We start from the raw sequence: 22,137 nt of genomic DNA, 5'->3' as shown, positions 1-22,137 counted from the left end.
CTACAGATTTGTCAATTCTGGACAGTTCATATAAATGGGATCACATATTATGTGGTCTTTCATGTTTGGCTTCTTTCATTTAGCATTATATTTTGAAGATTCATCCATATTGTAAAATGTATCCATATTTTATTCCTTTTCATGACTGAATAATACTAATCCTTGATGAGTGTTTGGGTTGTTTCCATTTTCTGTCTAGTATGAATAATGCTGAACATTCATGTACAGGTTTTTTGTGTGTAAACACATGTTTTCAATTCTCTTGGGCACACACATAGAGGTGGAATTGCTGGGTCATACGGTAACTCTACATTTATCCTTTTGAGGAACACCGAACTGGTTTTTAAAATGGCTTTACCATTATACATTACTTGCAGTGATGTATGAGAGTTCCAACTTCTCCACATCCTTGCTAACACTTTTTTTTTTTTTGCTAACACCTTTTATTTTCTATCTTCTATTTTATGGTCATCCATAGATGTGGAGTGGTATCATTATGGTTTTTATTTATAGTTCCCTAAAACACATGCCTACTCACATCCTTTGCCTATTGGGTTGTATTAAATTTGATTATTCATTTTTTATTATTTTAAAGTCTATTATTATCTTTAAAGATTTTATTTGACAGGGAGAGAGAAAAGCAAGGGAGAGACAGAGGTATAGGGAGAAGCAGGCTCCCCACTGAGCAGGGATCCCAATGCAGGACTTGATCCCAGGACCTTGGGATCATAACCTGAGCTAAAGGCAGATGCTTACCCAACTGAGCCACCCAGGAGCCCCTATCATTTTTTTTAAGTTATCTCTATACTTAGTGTGGGGCTTGAACTCACAACCTGAGATCAAGAGTTGCATGCTCCCCCAACCAGGTATTCCTGTCTTTTTGTTGTTAAGTTGTAGACGCTCTTTATATATTCTGGATACAAGTCAGTTATCAGATAAACAATTATCATATGATTTGCAAATATGTTCTTCTATCTTGCGGGTTGCCTTTTCAATTTCTTTTTTTTTTTTTTTAAAGATTGTATATATTCATTCATGAGAGACACACACAGAGAGAGGCAGAGAAACAGGGAGAGGGAGAAGCAGGCTCCGAGCGGGGAATCCGATGTGGTACTTGATCCCAGAACCACGACATCACGCCCAGAACTGAAAGCAGATGCTCAACCACTGAGTCACCCAGGTGCCCCTTCAATTTCTTGATAGTGTCTTTTTTGTTGTTAATACATTTATTTTTATTGGTGTTCAATTTGCCAACATACAGAATAACACCCAGTGCTCATCCCGTCAAGTGCCCACCTCAGTGCCTGCCACCCAGTCACCCCCTCCCCCCACCCACCTCCCCACCCACCACCCCTAGTTCATTTCCCAGAGTTAGGAGTCTTTCATGTTCTGTCTCCCTTTCTGATATTTCCCACTTATTTTTTCTCCTTTCCCCTTTATTTCCTTTCACTTGATAGTGTCTTTTGAAGCATATTAGTTTAAACGTTTTTTTGGTATATGAAAATTTATTACTATTGTGTTTTCACCATCAAAATTTCTGTTCTTGGTCTTTCCTTCTTGCCTTTGTCCAAGGCCAAGAGAGACATTGGCTATTTCAACAACCTTAAAATGAACAACAGGAATGTTACCGACAGCATGACCTTTGCAATCAAATCCAGCAATCAGAACTTCCATCATTTTCCTCACTAAAATTCAGACAACCATCATTGGGTACAAAGGCTGTGATTTTTTCCTCCACTTTTGATCAGCTGGACCCTGACACACTTCCTGATGGCAGAATTTGTCTGTTTGGCTTCTACCCTACTTTTCCCAGCACAATTCCCTTTGTATGGGAAGTGCCTCCGAAAGGGCTGGCCTTCGGGCTGTATCCAAATAAGCTTTCTTGTTCTGTTTATCATGCCACGTCTGCTCTTGTCAGTGGCCACAGAGCTTCCTGCCAGTACAAATACCTTGACACTTGTCCATCCTGCCAGCACCATGGGTCTGAGTGAAAGAGGAAGTTTTAAATTTCGATTAAATGGAATTTATCTATTTTTCCTCTTCAGTTGCTTGAGTTTCAGATGTTATATCTGAGAAAATAATGCTTACTTAAAAATCGCAGCAACTGGGGATCCTTGGGTGGCTCAGTGGTTTAGTGCCTGCCTTCGGCCCGGGGCATAATCCTGGAGTCCCAGGATCGAGTTCCACATCAGGCTCCCTGCATGGAACCTGCTTTTCCCTCTGCCTGTGTCTCTGCCTCTCTCTCTCTGTCTCTCATTAATAAATAAATAAAATCTTTTTTAAAAATCACAGCAATTGAAACTTAGTTTTCTCCAAAGAGTTTTATAATTTCAGTCTGTGTTTTACCTTTGATCCACTTAGTGAAGTAGATCTAGGGGCACCTGGGTGGCTCAGTGACTGAGCATCTGCCTTTGGTTCAGGCGGTGATCGTAGGTTCCTGGGATTGAGTTTGACATCAGGCTTCCAACAGAGAGCCTGCTCCTCCCTCTGCCTGTGTCTCTCATGAATAAATAAATAAAATCTTTAAAAAAAATTAGAGATTAGGATTATTTTGGCTATTCTTTGTCCCTTGTATTTTCATGTGAATTTTAGGATCAGCTTGTGAATTTCTGAAGGAAAAAAAAAAAGACAGCTGAAATTTTAATGTAATGTCAGAGACTTTTTCAAAGCCCAATGCATATCTTATTCCCCAAAATCTTTTACTAAGCTTTTTTGTTTTATCTCTTGTTTAGTCCAGTTATTTTCTACCACCTCAGGGAGCCAGGAAGTTAAAAAATTGCCTGTAATTGTTTTCGACAAATGCCTCTAGAGAAGAGGTTTCTTGCACTGGGCAAGCATTGAATCAGGTCAAAATAGCATTGAACATGGAGTCTTCCAAGGACTCATCAGATGGATCAGATCATGAAAAGTGACTAGGAATAAGGCTTTGAAGAAGGTATAGTACTGTTCTGCTCCATTTATTAGCCAGCAGGCTATTGGTTTTCACCCCAAAGGCAGACGTTAGTTTTCAAGACTACTGCAGAGCTGGAGAATGGAAGATCAAAGTAATTAAAATAACCACAAAGTTTTCTGTTCTTACTGGGATCCAGCTCTTTTTCTCAAACACTTCCCACATAACTGCAAGACTTTGGTGAAATTCCAGAGTTCTGAAAAAGTTGATTCTGACCACTTTTGCCAGTTTTCTCATTGCTTTTATGAAGCAGAGAATTTCTGGATGTCCTTGCCTTGCCAGTTTCATTGACATTACCCAAATAATGTTAATTTAGCTTTTCTTTCTTATCTCTCTCTCTTTCTTAATTAGTTTTGCCAGAATTTTGTCTTGTTACTATTTTTTTAAACTCAAATGTAGACTTCATTAATTATTGGTTTTCTTTCTTTTTTTTTTTTTTTCAATTCATCAACTTTAACCTTATTAACTGTTTTCTTTTTCTTTTGGAAAATCCAGTACATTTTCCTTTTTTACCTCCTGAAATGTTCAGATCATTTATTTTGATTCTTCTTTGTTTCATAGTAAATAACATTAAAAATTATGAATTATCCTCTGAGCATTACCTTAGCATCTCATAAGTTTGATACAATGTTATCATAATTATTTTCCAGCCTGTAGTTGCAATGTTATTTTGTTTTTGACTTAAGCTTTATTTATGAGGGCATTTTTAATTTTCCAAGTGATGTTTATTTATTATTTTGCAATCCATTTCTTATTTTATTGCATTGCAGTATGTGAATGTATCAATGAAATCCTACTTCTATAGGATTAAATTTTTTCTTGGTAACCTATGAGAGCATCAATTTAAAGACTGTTCTGAGAATAATATATGCATAGAATATTCTATTCATTTTTCTCTCTCTCATCTATCATAATTAAATATATTATTCAGTTCCTCTATTTCCTTCTTTGATCTATCAAAGACTGAGAATTGTTTCTTTTAAATCAATTTTATTGATTTAAATAAAAAATAATTTGTGTATAAATGACATATATTAAAATGTACTTATTTTAAGTGTTGATTTTGATTAGTGTAACCCACGCTCCCGTCAAGATAGAAAGCATTTCCATCATTCCAGAAAGTTCCCTTGTGGCCTTTCCAACTCAATCTCTTCCCCTCTCCTGTCTTCCCTGTCTCCTCAAAGTTGGTCCCAGACAGAAACTCTTCTGTTTCTTGTTACCAGCAATCAGATTTGCCTCTTTAAAATTTCATATAAGGGGACAGATAGAGTTTGTAGTCTTTTGTGTCTGATTTCTTTGATTGGCATAATATTTTGAGAGTCATCCAAGTTGGTAGTATCACTAGTTCTTTCCTCTTTCTTGCTGAGTTGTGCTTCATTGTATGGATATACCACAATTTGTTTATCCATTCACCAGTTAATGGGGTTTAGGGTTTTTTCCAGTTTGGGCTACCACAATTAAAGTTGCTACAAATATTTTTGTACAAATCTTCATGTGACATGTGATTTCATTTCTCTGGGTTGTACTTTAAGTGAAGAGTTAACTTTATAAGAAACTGCTAAACTTTTTTCCATAGTGGCTATGCATTTTACATTCTCATCAGCAACGTGAAAGTTTCAGTGGTTCCACATTCTCACTGATATCCGTGTCTTAAATTTGGGCCATTAAAGTGGAAATGTAATGATATGTCATTGTGCTTTTTATTTCCATTTCCCAGATGATTGTGCATTGATGCTTTATACATCTTTTGTGAAATCATCTGTTTCAATTTTTGCCCATTTTAAAAGCAGGGGTTTTTCCTTTTGTACTTGAGTTGTAAGAATTCCTTACATTTTATCTTTTTTTTTTTTTTTAAGTAAGCTCCACATCCAACATGTGGCTTGAACTCATGACCTTGAGATTAAGAGTGCCATGCTCTATCAACTGAGCCAGCCAGGCACTCTATATATTAGTTTTTTAAAAAAATTTTTATTCACAAGAGACACAAAGAGAGAGGCAGAGACATAGGCAGAAGGAGAAGCAGCCTCCATGCAGGGAGCCTGACCTGGGACTCAATCCCGGGTCTCCAGGATCATGACCTGGGCTGAAGGCAGGTGCTAAACCACTGAGCCACCCAGGCTGCCCTACTTTATATATTCTTGATACAAGTTTCTTGTCTAATATAGGTCTTTAAAAAAAATACTTTATTTATTTATTCATGAGACACAGAGAGAGAGAGAGAGAGAGGCAGAGACACAGGCAGAGAGAGAAGCAGGCTCCGTGTAGGGATCCTGATGCAGGACTTGATCCCAGACTCTAGGATCATACCCTGGGCTGAAGGCAGGTGCTCAACCACTGAGCCACCCAGGAGTCCCCTGATATAGGTCTTGATTATGCAACTTTATATATTGAAATTCAATAGATTGATTCCTTCCACTTCCTTTTTCAAAATTGTTTCAGCTATTCTAGTCTCTTTGTTGGTTCATATAAATTATGTATTTATTTATTTATTTATTTAAAGATTTTATTTATTTATTCATGAGAGACACAGAGAGAGAGAGGCAGAGACACAAGCAGAGGGAGAAGCAGGCTCCATGCAGGGAGCCCAACGTGGGACTCCATCCTGGGTCTCCAGGATCACACCCTGGGCTAAAGGCAGTGCTAAACCGCTGAGCCACTGGGGCTGCCCAGGTTCATATAAGTTTTTTAAAAATTTTGTGTATATTTACAAAAGATCTTATTGAGATTTTTAAAAAAGATTTTATTTATTTATTCATGAGAGACACAGAGGAAGAGGCAGAGACATAGGCAGAGGGAGAAGCAGGCTCCCCGCTCCCCCTGATCCAGATGGGGGACTCGATCCCAGGACTCTGGGATCATGCCCCAAGCCAAAGGCAACCACTCAACCACTGAGCCACCCAGGCGTCCTTCTTATTGAGACTTTGATAGAACTTTTATTAAACCTATATATCAATTTGGGGGCAAATTAATATTGTACTATGTTGAGTCTTCCAAAACATGAACATAATATCTGCATCTATTTATATCTTCTTTAATTTCTTTCATTAGTATTTTATGTTTTTCAGGATATAAGTCTTGTATATGTTTTGTTAGATTTACACATAAGTATTTAATTTTGTTTGGAGCAGTTGTAAGTGGTATTGCATTTTAAATTTGGTGTCCACATGTTTATTGCTAATATTTAGAAATTCAATTGATTGGGACACCTGGGTGGCACAGTCAGTTAAGCATCTGACTCTTGGTTTCAGCTCAGGTTGTGATCTCAGGGAGATTGAGCTCCATATCAGGCTTAGTGTGGAGTCTGCTAGAGATTCTCTTTTCCTCTCCCTCTTCCCCTCCCACTTGTGTTCTTTCTCTCTCTAAAATAAATAAACAAATCTTAAAAAAAAAAAAAAAAGAAATGCAATTGAATAACATTTTTTTTTAATTTTAGAACCTGTGACCCTGCTGAACTCACTTCTTAGTTCCAGGATTTTTTTATGGATTCCTTACATAAACAATTATAGAATCTGTAACTAGGGACAGTTTTGTTTTTCTTTCTGATTTATACCCTTTTTATTTTTTTCTTGTCTTATTGCACTGGCTAGACCTTCCAGCACTAAGTTGAATCAGATTAACACAGCAGACATCCTTCCCTTTTCCCCAGACTTAGACAAAAATCATTTTCTTTCACCATTAAGTATAATGTTAGCAGGAGGGTTTTTTGTTTTGTTTCGTTTCGTTTTGTTTTATAGGTGTGCTTTATCAACCTGAGGAGTTTCCCTCTGTTCCTATTTTTCTAAAAGTTTTAATCATAGATGGGTGTTGAATTTTCTCTTTTTCTTTCTTCTTTCTTTCTTTTCTTTCTTTCTTTCTTTCTTTCTTTCTTTCTTTCTTTCTTTCTTTCTTTCTTCTTTCTTTCTTTCTTTCTTTCTTTTTTTCTTTCTTTCTCTTTCTCTTTCTTTCTTTCTTTCTTTCTTTCTTTCTTTCTTTCTTTCTTTCTTTCTTCTTTCTTTCTTTTCCTTCCTTCCTTCCTTCCTTCCTTCCTTCCTTCCTTCCTTCCTTCCTTCCTCTTTGTACTTCTTGGTCTGGTTTTAGTATAAGGGTAAAATTATCTTCATAAACAGCATTTGAAGTGTCTCCTTCTTTTCTATTTCTTTGAAGAGATTCTGTTAAATTTGTGTTAAATGTTTATATGTTGGCTAGAATTCTCCAGTGAAGCTCTCTGGGCCAGATAATTTTTTTGGGAGGAATTTTTAAATTACAAATTTCATTTCTTAAAAGTTATAGGCATATTCAAATTATCTATTTAATATTTGATTTTGGTATTTTGTGTTTTCTCAAGGATGTTAGCCCATTATATCTATATTTCCAAATTTATGTGTATAAAGTTGTTGTTTGTATTCCCTAAAACTCTTGATATCGCAGTCTATAGTGATTCCTCTTGTTTTATTGCTGATATCAATAACCATGCCTTCTCTCTCTTTTTTTGTTAGTATAGCTGGGTATTTCTCAAGTATACAAATCTTTCAAATAATGAACTCTTTATTTCATTTATTATCTCTATTGTTTTTCATTTTAAAATTTCATTGATTTCTGTTCATATATTGTTTCCTTCCTTCTTACTTTTGGTTTATTTTTCTCTCTTTCTGGATTTTTAATGAGGAAGCTAAAATGGTTTAGGATCTTTCTTTTTTCCTTTTTTTTTTTTTTTTTTTGTAGGTGCCATGCCCAGTATAGAGCCCAATGTAGGGCTCAAACTCAGGACTCTGAGATCAAGACAGATCAAGACCTAAACTCAGATCAAGAGTCAGATGCTTAACCAACTAAGCTACCAGACATCCCCCTTTCCGCTTTTCTAATGTATACACTTACTGTTATAAATTTTCCTTTTTAGGATTTCTCTAGTTATGTCTCACAAATTTAATATATTGTATTTTCACTTTCATTCATTTCCTCTCTGATCCATGTTATTTGGTGTTGTTTAGTTTCCAAGATTTTGGAGATTTTTCTGTTATCTCTTTGTTTTAGACTTCTAGTTTAGTTCCATGTGGTTGGAGAACACACTATTATTCTGATTCTTTTAATGTGTTGATATTTCTCTTACAGACCAAAATATGGTCTATCTTCATATATGTCCTGTAGGAACTTGAAGAGAATGGATGTCCTCCTGTTGGGCAGGAATACTGTTGGTTGTTGGTGGTATTGAGTTCTTCTACACATTTGCTGATTTCCTGTCTAGTTTTTCTACCAATTGTTGAGAGAGGAGCGTGGAAGTCTCCAAACGTAATTGTGGGTTTTTCTATTTCATCTTTAAGTTCTACCAGTTTTTGCTTCACATTTTGCAGTTTTATATTTTGGTGCATACAGATTAAGGATTGCTATGTCTTCTTTGTGGATTAATTTTTTATCATTTTATAATGTCTTTGTTTCTGATAACTTTCATTCCTCTAAAGCCTACTTTACTTGATATTAATATAGCCATTCCTGGTTTATTTTGATTAGTGTTTGCATGAGATAGCTTTTCATATCTTTTTACTTTCAACTTATCTATATCACTATATTTGAAATGGTTTTCTTATAGTTTGGTCATGTATTTTAATCTTTTCTGTCAATATCTGTCTCTTAATTGGTATATTTAGGTGGTTTACTTGTAATGGGATTATGAATATTTAAGAGTTTAAGTTTCCCATTTTATTTTTCTGTTTTTTGTTTGTTCTGTTTTTTCATATCTTTGTTTTCTGTTTCCTATCATTTTTAGAATTCCATCTTGACTTATCTATCGTGTTGTCTACAGCATATATCTTTGTATAGATTTTTTAGGATTTCTAAAAAGTGGCTGCTCTAAATATTACTATCAATAGGTACTGTATATATATACATATATATATATATAACTTATCACAGTGTACTAGTGTACTAGTTTTCTTGATTTACCAATTCAAAACTTTACTTGACTCTATGTCCCTCCTCTTTTTATATATCATTGTCAGATATATTTCCTCTATATAAAATTTAAGGCATTTCAAATAGTCTTATAATTTTTTCTTCAACCATCAAACATAATTTAGAGGATTCAACAGGAGAGTCTCTTGTATTTACCCATATTTTTTGCCCACTGTGTTCTTTATTCCTTCCAGATGTTTCAAGATTCCTTTTTTTTTTTTTTTTTTTTTTATAGTTTCCTTTTTGCTTAGAGAAATTTCCTTAGCCTTTCTTTTAGGGTAAATTCTCTAGCAACAAATTTTCTTAGTTTTCTTTCATCTGAGAATGTCTTGATTTATCCTTCATTCTTGAAGGATATTTTCTCTGGATATAGGATTCTGAGTTGAAATTTCTTTTCTTTGAACACTCAAAAAAATATTGTGTCATTTCCTTCTGGCCTCTGTGATAACAACCCCTTTGTCATCCGAATTGTTTTCCCTAGATACGGTGTCATTTGTCTTTTACTGCCTTAAAGTTTTTTTTTTTTTCTTTTTTTGTGTGTTTCTTTGGTCTTTAGCTTTTAGAAATTTAACTATGAAACTTTTGGTGTGGATTTCTTTGGGTTTTGTTTAGGATTCACTAAAGCTTTTTGAATCTGAAAATTTATATCTTTTGCCAAACTGGGAGTTTTTCAGCCATTTTTTTAAAACACCCTTTCAACTTTGACATCTTTCTCTTTCCCTTCTGTCACTCTGATGACACAAATATTATTATTATTATTTTTTTTTTTTTGACACAAATATTATATTTTTTGTTATGGTCTCCCAGGCTCCTTAGGCTTTGCTTATCTTCTTTTTTCAGTATATTTTCTCTCTGTTGCTCTGGTTGGATCATTTCAATTGTTGCACCTTCCAGTTTACTGATTTTTTTTTTTTTTTCCTGTATCCTCTCCATTCCACTCTTGGGCCTAACCATCGAGTCCTTTGTTTTGTTTATTGTATTTTTCAGTTGGAACATTTCCATTTGGTCTTCTTCATGTCTTCTATTTCTTTGCTAAGACTTCTTGTTTCTTTGCTGGAAATGCCTAGTTTTTCAATAATAATAAATGACATTTAAGTAAGTCATTAAAGAACAATAACTGAAATGGTATGGTATTAAGACCAAAATAGATTTATAACTTGATGAAACCAAAGGTCCAAAACCCAGTGATGACATAAGAGAATTTAACATATGAAAAGGATGTCACAAAAGTGACAGGAAAAGGAAACACCGTGGAGTAAAGGAATTAGACAGTAGACAAGCAGAGAAATCAGTTTAGGTATACACCTAAAAGTAAATTCCAGTTTTAGAGGGGATCAATTAAAAAAATATAGAAGGTCCAGTGAGATGTACAATGGTGTATTTATCCTGAATCCAGGGGTTTTAGTTTTATTTAATGGAAGAAATAAGGAAAACTATAACTCCATCTTTTACTTACTCTGTTTCATTTTGGATAGTTTCTTTTTCTTTTAAGATTTTATTTATTTGACAGAGAGAGCAAGAGAGCACAAGCAGGTAGAGCAGCAGATGGATAGGGAGAAGCAGACTTTCCACTGAGCAGGAAGCCCAACGTGGGGCTTGATCCCAGGACCCTGAGACTATGAGTCAAAGGCAGACACTTAACCAACTGAGCCACCCAAGTGTCCCTCAATTTGGATAGTTTCTATTGTTACATCTTCAACTTCATTGATCTTTTCCTATACAAAGTCTGCTGTTAATCCCACTGCATGTTTTATCCAAGATACTGTGATTTTCATCTCTAGAATGTTGAGTTGGGTCATTTTTTACACCTACTGTGTCTGCACATAACTTACGCTACATTTTCTAGCTTCTTTTCTCTCTCTCTCTCTCTTTTTTTTATTTTTTAAAGACTTTATTTATTTATTCATGAGAGACGCAGAGAGAGGCAGAGACACAGGCAGAGGGAACGAGAGAAGCAGGCTCCACGCAAGGAGTCCTACGCGGAACTCGATCTCGGGTCTCCAGGATCACGCCCTGGACTGAAGGCGGAGCTAACCGCTGGGCCACCGGGGCTGCCCCCTTTTCTAGCTTCTTAAAAATATGAAACACAGTTATAATACTGTCATAATGTTCTTATATACTCATCTATATCATTTCTGGGTCAGTTTCAATAGATTGATTTTTCTCTTCTTTATTGCTTGCATTTTTAGATGTCTTTACATAATTGGTAATTTTTTAAAAGTTTTATTTATTTATTTTTAAGTAATCTCCACACCCAATGTGGGGCTCAAACTCATGACCCAAAGATTGAGAATCACAGGCTTTTTCCTCTGAGCCAGTGAGGTGCTCCCATAATTGGTAATTTTGGGGGGGTCATCTCTGACTTACCTGAGCTCAGTTGCCTCATGTATTGTGTTCAGTTTTCTAGATGTTTATGGCAGGAGGGCTAGTCTGATTCCAGTTATTCCATCATGATCAGAAATGAAAGTGTGGGTAGTGTTTGTAAAACCTCTCCTTGTGAACGTTTTGTATTATTTGTAATGCCATATTATTTAGTGCCTATAGTTCATGACATCATCAATGGGAATTTTACTTTTATCAAAGCAATTTAGCCCTCTCTTATTTAAGATTTTGATTTGAACTTGATTTTTTATGTTAATATTATCCCTGTATTTCTTTTGCAGACTAATAGCTGCCTTATATCTCTTTACTCATTCTTTTACTTTAAACATTATCATTTTGAGTTTGCTTTTAGAATCAATAAGATAATCTTTGTCTTTTGATTTTTGTCTTTTGTCTTTCAACTGTTGATCTATTTATCATTATGACTACTACATTCTTAATTCTTTCATTTTGTTTTTTAGTTTCTTTCTGTCTTTGGTTATATCGTTCATATTTTCTATTTTCTCATTTTCCACTCCTTCACAAGTTACATGTATTCTCTTATTTTTATTTTGGTTGATCCTATTTTTAAAATTTAAATTCTATTAATCTTTGACTCCTTTCCTCCTTGTTTGACATTTGGAAATTTCACCAGGATATATCTAGGTAGGTACTCTTTTAATTAATTTTTCCTGCCCTTGGTGGCTGCTTTCCCTCAAACTGTTATCACCACTTATAGATTTACTCTGATGTTTTTGCTCATCTTCTTTCATTTCACTATGCTTCTCTCAGAATTCTAAGAGATTTTCTTTTTTTAACAGTCAATTTAAATTATTAATTCAGTTTTCTTCAATGTTTAATATGCTCTTCACTGCCCCTAGTATACTTAAAAATTCTGTAATCATGATTTTTCATCCTAAAGTAAAATTGTCTTATCTCAGATTACTATCTTTTCATAAATACAATATATTTTCTAATCTCATGGAAAATATAAATTTTATATTAATTTTTTTCCTTCTGAAGTAAGTCTGTTTCATAGGGGAACTTTTGTCCAGACTATATATCTGATTTAATTCCAGGTGAAAGTAACAATTTGATGCTTGTCCTTGCTTTACTTACTCTTTGGAGACAGGTCTGTGTTTGCAGAGAAAATTTGTCAGAGGAGGAAGTTCAGTTCTTTTGGTTTCAAACACGGAGAAAGAGAAATTTTATGTTTCTGTAGATTTGGCTCGCTAGTCAAGGCATTCAATTTACCACAGGTTATAGGTTATAACTATTTATAAGGCAGTCATTTGGTAGGGAAGCTCACCTCTCTGTGGAACATATTCTTTCACCCTCCTGGGTGTGGGCATGGGCAGACACAATAACTCAAGTCATTCCTGGAATTGAGATTAGCTCTCTTTTCACTGCCTCTTGGCTCCCCCTCTATGCTAGCCCCTGGTTCTATGCATCTGGATGAAGTCTTAGGTCCAGATGCCAGCAGGGATTGGAAAGGATCTCTACTAAAGGGTCCTACATATCAGGGACATTCAGGGTTCAATGAAGCATATTTTGCTTTTAATATTTCAGTTAGTGGGAGACACAGGCTTCTTATCCAGTCTGATTATCCATCTGGACTCAGTGCACCACCTTTTAGTATATCCCAGGGAAAAATCAGGCAAATGCTACAGCTGAGTGCCCTGCGTAGGGACCTACAGCAGTTCCTAAAATCTTTTGCTTTGCTCCTCTTAATCACCATGTGGTCCTCTATAGCCATGATTTGCTCAGAGTTTTAGGTTTTTCAAGCTTCTTGTCTTTGCTTCTTTGGTGGGTTTTTTTCTGTCCCATTCCTCCATCCGTCCATCCATCCACTCATCCATCCATCCACCTATCCATCTCATAGTTATTAAGTCATTACTATGTGCCAAATGCTGTTCTGGGTGCTTAAGATTCAGTAGTGGAAAAAGACAGATGTGGAGGTTGCATTCTAGAGGAGGGTTGCATTACAGGAGTGGGGGACTTCTGTCTCCTTCAATCTGAGCTCATTTATATCACATTACTTTAAAATACTTTGTATTCTAGCAATGACACAGATGTTTTGAATGTTTTATCAGTTTGATAGGATTTGGGGAGGTTGGAACTCAAATCATGATTATGAAGTATAAGAATCACCCACTTGAAGGAAAGAAGAAGGTGGAAAAAAAGAGAGAGAGAAAGGATGGATAGGGAGCTAACAGTTCATCATAGAAGTTCCTAAGGCCCTATTGTCTCAGATAGCTCCTGTGCACAATTAGATGAAGTCAGAGGTCCTGGTTTTGAGTTGCCAGCAGCCCCATTTGTCTCTATAATCCCTCTCTTTGTCGTATTCTATTGTAGTGTGATGTCCTCTCCAACCTTAGCCTAAATAAAGCTTTTCATGTATTACATTAAGGACAATTTAAAAAATAAATGTATCATTCACCATCATTTTTGTAATAAAAATTATACAACTTCATTTTACCTTTTAATTTAACATATCATAATCAGTTTTAAATTTTCATCATTTTCATTTTAATGGCCGTATATTATTCCATTATGTTGATTCCTCAAATTGTTTAGCTGTCCCCTGTCCTTTCTTCTACTATTTATAGGGTTCTTCTTTTGCACTACCACTATTCATAAATGGTGTGATGAAAGTCTTGAGGAGCTTTGTTCCTAAAATTTATTTCATGAGTATGAATTCCCAGAAAAAGGACAATTAGGTCAAACAGTATTGATGTTGTGGGGCTCTTGTGAGATATTTTAAATTACCTTTCAAAAGGGACCAGCAATGTGGCAATTTTCCTGAAACCTCATCAACGTTAGTTTGCTTTTAAAAATCAGTTTCATATCAATTTGATAATTTAGTAGACAAAAATTGGAGCATATTTTATGCCTATTGATCATTTGTCCTTGCATTTACTATTTCTATCTCCTTTTCAGTGAATTGTTTGGTCATGTCATCTGCTCATTTATTTGGCTTTGGTGTTCTTACGTATTTTAATGTACTCTATTTTGTCTAGATGAGGTATTCTTAATCTTGGGGCCACAGAGAGCCTTAGGAAGTCTACTATCCTCATACAAGAATACCTACCATTTATGTGTATGTGTATTTATGTAGGCCTGTATGTGTCAACGTGAATGTGTGTGTGTTCCTGTGTCTCTTTATGTATGTGTATGTATGCATGTCTGTATATATATATGTGTGTGAAAAGATCCTAAGTTTCTTCAGATTCTCAAAAACATCAAAATTTTAAAAGTAGTCAGAAGCCCATTTGATAGCAATTTTTTCTTAATTTCTTTTTCTTTCAGTTTGTGTTTGCATACATTTAGCATTGTGATACAACTTTATCATTTTTTTCTTCTTTGAATTTCTATTTCTTCTATCCTGGCCTATTATTATTTCTTAGATAGGATAAATACACCATTCTATATTTTACTGTGTCTTTTATATTTTTTGACTGATCCCTTCTAAACCTGGAATTTATTTTTAGGTGTACACCGAAACTGATTTCTCTGCTTGTCTACTGTCTAATTCCTTTACTCCACGGCATTTCCTTTTCCTATCATTTTTGTGACATCCTATTCATATGTTAAATTCTCTTTTGTCATCATTGGGTTTTAGACCTTCGGTTTTATCAAGTTATAGATTTAATTTGCTCTACTACTTTATTTCAGTTATTGTTTATTAATGAATTATTTATCTATTTATTTATTTGGGGGAAGGTGGGGTAAAGGGAAAGGAAGAGAGAGAGAATCTTAAGCAGGCTCCACACTCAGAATGGAGCCTGATTTAGGGCTCAATCTCATGATCCTGAGATCATGACCTGAGCTGAAATCAAGAGTTGGACGCTCAACCATCTGAGCCACCAGGCACACCTCACAATTATTATTTTAAAATATTTTATTTATTTATTTGACAGAGAAAGAGTCACAGAGAGAGAGAGCATGTGTGCAAGTGTGTGCATGAGCAGGGCAGTGCGGCAGAAGGAGAGGGAGAAGTAAACTCCTCACTGAGCAGGAAGTCCATGGTGCCAGACTCCATCTTAGGACCCTGGGATCATGACCTGAGCCAAAGGCAGAAGCTTAACCAATTGAGCCACCAAGGTGCCCTCAAAATTATTTTTAAATGCATATTGTCAAATTCTGTAAGAAATCCTTTTGTATTATTCTGAGATTATCTTGAATTACTAAATCAGAAAATTAGAGTACTTATACTTTCTGTTGAGAAACGTGATGTTTTTCTATTATTCAGATTTTCTACTATGCTTTCCAAGAAAATTCTGAATTTTTTTGTGTCCCATGTTTATGTCTGAGTATTTAATTAGTTATATTTGATTATGAATTGGATCTCATTCTTTGTTTCCTCTCTTGTCTTCCTTGCATTTAGTTAAGAAAGTTATTGATTTTTAAAATACTTATCATGTATCCATAGCTAGCCAGTTATTGAACTTTTGTATTACCGCTAATGGTAGTTTAGATGAGAACATCAGATTTTTAAAGGCTATAATTATATGATCTGCGAACGCAGCTTTCTATCTTTCTAATAACTATTCTTATGGTTTCTTTTTCATGTCTTATTACATCAGCCAGATTTATCAATATGATATTAAATAATAATGGTGATAGAGACCTTATTTATTTTGTTCCCTTTTCTAATGGGAAAATCTCAAATGTTTTTCCATTAAAAAGGATGCTGGCTTGGTTTTAAATAGATCCTTATTATGTTAAGGAAGTGTCATTCTATTCCTATTTTTAAAAATGTTTTGACATCTATTGAAATGCATTTTTTGGCATCCATTAGGATGAGCATATGGTTCATATTATTTAATCTATTGATCTGATGCGTTGTATTAATAGATACCCTTGTGCTGAACTTTCTTTGCATTGCTGGAGAAACCCTCTGCGGTTATGGTGTTTTAGTCCTCTTAATGTGCTGCTGAACACTATTTGCTGGGACTGTACTCTCAAATGATATTGGATCCTGTTTCCTTTAAAAAAAATTCCATATCGGGGCTTAAAATCAGGACTGCATTTGCCTTGCAAAATGAATTAGCAGTTTTTTTAAACCATTTTTCCTATGTTAAAGAATAATTTATGTAACATGGAAATGCACTCTCCTGTAAAATTTGGATAGATTTCTCTAGAGACTTCAGGGTCGGTACAAATGTCCTGTTGAGGGGTGGGGAGGGTCATTCTTTAATAAATCTCTCATTCTCTCCGAGTTTTCCTTGTTTGCTGATCTAACCCACATTTCTTGCCAACTCGGTTGGATTATTTTATATTTTTGTCACCCATTGTCTGCTTAGTTGCTGATTGAAAATAAATTTGCTAAGGAATTATGTACAATGTCCCCCCTTGAGATTTTCCATCGGTTAGATCTGTCATTGTAATCACTTCCTCATTTCTGGTTTCATTTGGGCCTTTTTTTTCTTGATTATATTTGCCAGAGGTTGGTCTGTTTTATTACCACTCTCAAAGAACCAGCTTTTGGTTTTCTGTACCGATTCTACTGTTTTTGTGTTTCCTAATTTGTTTATTCCTGCTATTATCTTTCTTTCCGGCCGGCTATTGTCCTTGTAGTTCGCTTGTGTGGCGGGGGTGGGGCAGAGAAATCTGTTTTCCAAGATCTAAAGCAGCAAGCTCAGGTCTTTATTTACTTATTTATTTAATTTATTATTATTTTTTTTAATTTAAAAAGCATCTAAAATGGAATTTGCCCCTTGTACTAACTGAGTTGCTTCTCATGATCATCACATGCCCTGTTTTGGGCCAGTTGTCTGTTGGTCCAATGTATGACATGGTATGGACTTGTAGTAGGTGGTGGTGTCATGGCAGGGGCGGTACCTGACCCAAACCTGCACCCTGGTTGGGATTCCTTTATGTCTCCCTGCTCCCCCTTTGCCACCTCGGGCTCCATAGGTGGCTGGCTCTTTGTGTTCTTGTGTTTATAAAAAGATAAAACCTTTTCCCAAAAAGACAGAGTGATGCAGTCTGGGACACGTCATTATTACTAAAAACAGTTTCCAACACCTGCAGAGGCTCTCAACCGGAGGTGTCCAGTTAGAGTTCAGGAGGTTTGTAAATTCGGATTGGGGGGGGGGGGGGAAGCCGTGTTTATTTTTCTTTACTTTCACTAATTTTGTAACGGAAATGTAGCATTTCCTCCCCCTTTGAATGTAGGCAACAAACCACAGTCACATTAGCAGTACTATGATGTGCCACCAATAGAAAAAAAAAAATCACAGATGTTTTTTCTACCACAATACAGTTGCTGCAGACGTCTCGAAATATCATTCGGGGTCATTCTTATTTCAGATTCGTGTTAGCTGTTAGACCTGTCGCTAGCGCTTGTTATTTAATGCCTTAATAAGGCAACATATCTATTACTATTTCTTGTATTTGTTCCTTTAATATGTTGAAGACTATATTTCAATATAATTGATTTTCTTTGCAATCTTATAAAATATTTTCATCAAAAAAATCATATGCACTTAAATATAGGTACATTATTTCCATTTAAAAACATTATTCTGAGAAAGGATCTGTTAACAGGCTCCCCCAGACTGTCAAAGATAGTAACAGCCCCCCCCCAAAAAAAAAAAATGGTCAAGGACTCTGCTCTGATGCATGGTTATAAACAGAGCCTTCCTGACCTCAGTGGGATTTCAGGAGGAGTCAAAGAACTTTGTGGACTTTTTTGAAGACATATACCACCCGAAAGCAGAGGGGAGGGCAGAGTCAGAATCAGAATCCCTTCTTGCAAAGTGCGGGCAGGACAGCAGGCCTCACCGGGGAGTCACTTGTTCCTGCCCCTGCCCCCAACCTTCCCACTTAAGTCAGATTCCCAATAATAACAGGGGTGACTTTGACTTCAAACTGGGCTCTCCTTCCAGCCTTATAGGCAGGCTGTGTCTCCTCAGTTCTGCATCTCCTGTGCCCCGAGCAGGGGGTGGTGTGGGGTGGGCAGTAAGGGCATGGATGTTCTAGGTCAGGAAACGGACTTTCTGAAAGATCTGCTCTCTGTCCTGTGGTTTCTCTTGAAACTCCTGGCATTTGTGTCGCCCTTTGCAAAACTCAATCAATCGCCTGTGTCATTTTGCTTGACCAACCCATTTTACAGATGAGGAAGCAAAGGCTCTCAGATGTTAGGACGACTATCCAAGGCCACAGCACTCATTGAGGACGGTGTTGAGAGTTAGACCCAGCTCCTCCGAATCCCAGCTAACTGCTTTGCTATCATGCTCTCTGTAAATTTTAATTTTCTCTACTCATACCTATAACGCAATGATTGTGGGAATTTTTCTTCATTTTCAGTATTACTCTACTCATGTTTTAAATGGGACACCCAAATATGCTTGAGGCTTTTCTAGGACATGGAGATGATGCCCATCAATCTTCTGCTTTAACCTGATACATCTCCCCTGAGTTCCAAGGGAAAAATCTAAGAATCTAGAAAGTTCTCCCTTTGATCCATCTTTGTTCACAGTCACAATCCTTCCCACTGAAACTTTTTTTTTCTTTTTTTTTTTTTTAAGATTTTACTTATTTATTCATGAAAGACACAGAGAGGCAGCGACAGAGGCAGAGGGAATAGCAGGTTCCCTGCAGGGAGCACAATGGGGGACTCGATCCCAGGACTCCCGGATCATGCCCTGAGCCAAAGGCAGATGCTCAACCCCTGAGCCACCCAGGAGCCCTGAAACTTTTCTTTAATGGATGGGATGTCTACTCTGGGAGTAAAACTATAAAAAAATAAAAACAAAGAAACGATTGGCAAATGGTTTGTCTGGCATTGAGAGGCCTAAGGGGTGGCAGTGAAGGTGGTCCATTTTTTTTTTTCAAGATTTTTATTTGTTTATTTGAGAGAGAATGAGCAAGGGGAGAGGCAGAGGGAGAAGCAGATTCCCCACGGGGCAGGGAAGCCCACGCAGGGCTGGATCCCAGGACCCTGGGATCATGACCTGAGCCAAAGGCAGTTGCTTAACGGACTGAGCCACCCAGGCGCCTCTGCAGGTGGTTCACTTTATAATTATTACTTCAACTTCACATTTATGTGTCATGTACTCTTCTGGATGTGTGCTTTATTTCACTAAAAAATTAAAGGTTTGAGGGATGCCTGGGTGGCTCAGCGACTGAGCAGCTGCTGCCTTCCACTCAGGATCAGGCTCCCTGCATGGAGCCTGCTTCTCCCTCTGCCTGTGTCTCTGCCTTTCTCTCTCTGTGTCTCTTGTGAAGACATAAAATCCTTTAAAAATAAATAAATAAATAAATATTTGAAATTTCGGATAAGAAGGGGGAAAAATAAAATAAAATGGAAGTCAGAAAAAAAAGAAGAAAGGGGACATGCACAAAATTCTACCCTGACTGTGAACATTTTGGGTGTATTCTTCTGGCCACTTTCCCCCGGGCGTGTACCGGTTCCCCTAACCAAAGTGAGATCACACTGTAATGATTTCTCATTTTACATTTTTTTAAAGATTTTATTTATTCATTCATGAGAGACACACACAGAGAGAGGCAGAGACACAGAGGAGAAGCAGGCTCCCTACAGGGAGTCCGATGTGGAACTCAATCCTGGGACTCGATCCTGGGACTCCAGGATCACTCCCTGGACCAAAGGCAGGCGCCAAACCACTGAGCCACCAGGGATCCCTGATTTCTCATTTTGTTGTCTTCTCAGAGCTTGTTGCCCTCCTGCCAGCCTCGCCCCTGGGCGGGCGCTGGGTGGAACAGTGGCCCTTCATCAAGCCAAAGCCAAAGCCAAAGCCAAAGCCCTGCGATGGACTTCCAGGCAGCTAATAACCTGCTGCCAAACCACCGCCTTTGAAACTGGGACGAGAGCCTGAGCCCCCATCCTTACAACCAGCAAAGCAACCTCCTTGGGCCCCTGCCCCGCCTTCCCGGTGGAGGGATAGAGGACCAGAGAGTGAAGGGAGTCGCCCAAGGGCGTGGAGCCAGCAGGCCCTCCTTCCATCTCGGGGACCTCCTCTTTTGCACCCTGACCCCCTTACCCATTCTGATCTGAAAGGTCTGCTCTCGCTCTTGGCTTAAATAAAGTGACTCCTGGGGGCCCCCCACCCAGTCTTGCTTCTCCTCCCAGGGCACAGGGTACGGGGTGCCTCCCAGAGCTCCAGCCCCAGCCAAGCAGGTGCAGCCAGCACCCCGGGGAGGGAGCAGGGCCGGCTCCCAGCTCCGGGCCTCGCCTGCCGCCTGCCCGCCAGCTCCCCAGCAGCTGATTGCATCATCACTCACGCCTTGTCAGGTCTTATTGCTCCAACATCCCCTAAATGACAAAGTTGGATTCATTAAGTGTAAATTCAATCAAACTTGAGAGTGAGAGAGAAAATAAAAGTGACTCAGAGGAAGAGAAATGGAAGCGCTGGTAAGTGGTTGTTACTTCTGTTGGGAGAAGGGGTTCCGGGCCCTGTGCTCAGGGCAGCGCAACGCAGGGAGGTGTCAGGGCCCTGCTTGGCCTGGCTCAGGTCTCACCTCCCTGCACTTGCTGGCTCCCGGGCCTGGGGCAGGCTGGGTCACCTCCTTGAGCTTCCACCTTCTCACCTGTAGATGGGGGACTGTCAACCACGTGGGCCTGCTGTCCCACTGTTCTATAATGAAGGGAGAAGTTTACCAGCTTTCCTGCTGCCCAGGAAGCAAATGGCCACAAGTGGAAATCCCACTGGGTGGGGGGGGCCTGGGCAGCGCCGGGGGGTCAGCTTGCAGGTGTGAGGGCGGCCAAGGGCAGGAGGCCCTGGATGCGGAATACGACCTTGGAATCCTCCTCAGGGGGCTTCTCAGACCCGGGACCGTGATGCACAAGATAAGACAGGACCCCTTTCACATTGGGCATTTTGGGTAGTAGGCGCATGCGTGTGTGCACGCGCACAAGGACTCACAGGCTTGTCACAGGTGTGTTTGTGTCTATAAAGCTGGAACAGTTAATGAAACGTCCAGCTCTACCATGACAGATACATGCTAGTACTTTAAAAATTCTTTTCTTCTACAATGACACACCCACTAAATGGATTTCGTGACCTACCAGTGATGGTGTTGGCCAAGGTCACATAGCAAGACCAAGGTCCCCTGACCTCGAGTGGATCTGGAGTGCCTTCAACCAACCTCTCCCTGTCGGGTACCCAGTTTAGGGCGGGTGAAGACTCATCCCAGTGAGCTTGGCCTAGGAAGCAGCGGGGGGCGGCAGACATGGAAGTTGGACTGGACTGGGAATCGCCCAGTTTGGAGCAATCAATCTCCGGGCCAAGCCCACAGCCTCTGTACCTGCTGGGGACCTAATACATAGGGACTGAAGGATGGAAGATGTTCAGAGACCACGTTGGCCTGGGCGTGATGCTGGTGCACCGCTGCTCTGCGCCTGCTGCACTTCTGCTCTGTGGGCCTCACTCTTCCCTTTCTGGGTGTGGGTACGGGGTGGGGGGTCGGGGTGGGGGGTCGGGGAGCTTCCAGGGACCTGCTAAGCAAGGCCTAATAATAGGAAGGTCCTCCGGGCATCCCACCGGCCGCTTTGAAGCACTGCCACCTACCGGTCACTCCCTCTCATTACACCCCGTCCCTCGCCGAGGGCTCTATCCCGGAGGAGGAACTCCTTACCCCCTTGGTCCTTTCTTCCAAACCCACCAAGTCCCGAAAGTTCTCTGAATCCTCCGAGCAGCCCTGTGAGAATAGCCGATAGCCTCATGCGTATCGTGTCGGGGGCCTGGAGGTCAGAGAGGTTAAGTGACTCAGCCAAGGATGCACAGCGTTTGCAGGGGTCAGCCTGGAGCCCACCCAGCGCCGTGGCGGCTCAGGGTGCAGATCTCCGACCAGAGCCCCGGGAAGGAGGACGGGTCGGCGGTGCCGGGAAACACGGTCCACCCACAGGCGTGGAACCTGCGCGCTGGCTCCGT

At 38.7% G+C, this 22,137-nt stretch overlaps 1 pseudogene; it reads right to left on the bottom strand.

Moving 5' to 3' along the window:
• Positions 1 to 1,511: 1,511 nt before the first annotated feature.
• LOC144321554 (small ribosomal subunit protein uS12 pseudogene) lies at positions 1,512 to 1,965 on the bottom strand (annotated as a pseudogene).
• Positions 1,966 to 22,137: the final 20,172 nt, after the last annotated feature.

Source organism: Canis aureus, chromosome 10 (assembly GCF_053574225.1).
Source record: "Canis aureus isolate CA01 chromosome 10, VMU_Caureus_v.1.0, whole genome shotgun sequence".
NCBI classification, from domain to species: Eukaryota; Metazoa; Chordata; class Mammalia; order Carnivora; family Canidae; genus Canis; species Canis aureus.
Note: the sequence above shows the minus strand (reverse complement) of the source record. Positions and strands in the feature narration are given on the sequence as shown.